This window comes from Piliocolobus tephrosceles, chromosome 11 (assembly GCF_002776525.5).
Source record: "Piliocolobus tephrosceles isolate RC106 chromosome 11, ASM277652v3, whole genome shotgun sequence".
Lineage (NCBI taxonomy): Eukaryota > Metazoa > Chordata > Mammalia > Primates > Cercopithecidae > Piliocolobus > Piliocolobus tephrosceles.
The window spans coordinates 20,856,982-20,858,386 of NC_045444.1; positions in this window are offsets into that span (position 1 = coordinate 20,856,982).

Genomic DNA, 1,405 nt, shown 5'->3' on the forward strand with positions numbered 1-1,405 from the left:
ATTCCCTATTTAATAAATGGTGCTGGGAAAATTGGCTAGCCATAAGTAGAAAGCTGAAACTGGATCCTTTCCTTACTCCTTATACGAAGATTAATTCAAGATGGATTAGAGACTTAAATGTTAGACCTAATACCATAAAAAGCCTAGAAGAAAATCTAGGTAGTACCATTCAGGACATAGGCACGGGCAAGGACTTCATGTCTAAAACACCAAAAGCAACGGCAGCAAAAGCCAAAATTGACAAATGGGATCTCATTAAACTAAAGAGCTTCTGCACAGCAAAAGAAACTACCATCAGAGTGAACAGGCAACCTACAGAATGGGAGAAAATTTTTGCAATCTACTCATCTGACAAAGGGCTAATTTCCAGAATCTACAAAGAACTCAAACAAATATACACAAGAAAAAAACAAACAACCCCATCCAAAAGTGGGGAAAGGATATGAACAGACATTTCTCAAAAGAAGACATTCATACAGCCAACAGACACATGAAAAAATGCTCATCATCACTCGCCATCAGAGAAATGCAAATCAAAACCACAATGAGATACCATCTCACACCAGTTAGAATGGCAATCATTAAAAAATCAGGAAACACCAGGTGTTGGAGAGGATGTGGAGAAATAGGAACACTTTTACACTGTTGGTGGGATTGTAAACTAGTTCAACCATTATGGAAAACAGTATGGCGATTCCTCAAGGATCTACAACTAGATGTACCATATGACCCAGCCATCCCACTACTGGGTATATACCCAAAGGATTATAAATTATGCTACTACAAAGACACATGCACACGTATGTTTATTGCGGCACTATTCACAATAGCAAAGACTTGGAATCAACCCAAATGTCCATCAGTGACAGACTGGATTAAGAAAATGTGGCACATATACACCATGGAATACTATGCAGCCATAAAAAACGATGAGTTTGCGTCCTTTGTAGGGACATGGATGCAGCTGGAAACCATCATTCTTAGCAAACTATCACAAGAAGAGAAAACCAAACACCGCATGTTCTCACTCATAGGTGGGAACTGAACAATGAGCTCACTTGGACTCGGGAAGGGGAACATCACACACTGGGGCCTGTCATGGGGAGGGGGAAGGGGGGAGGGATTGCATTGGGGAGTTATACCTGATATAAATGATGAATTGATGGGTGCTGACGAGTTGATGGGTGCAGCACACCAACATGGCACAAGTATACATATGTAACAAACCTGCACGTTATGCACATGTACCCTAGAACTTAAAGTATAATAAAAAATAAATAAATAAATAAATAAATAAATAAAAAAGGCTCTCTTATCAAGGCTTAAAAAAATAAATAAATAAAAAATAAAAAAAGTGTCAGCATTTGTGCTTATATCTTAGGTGGCAGCAGATAGTTCTGTGTGT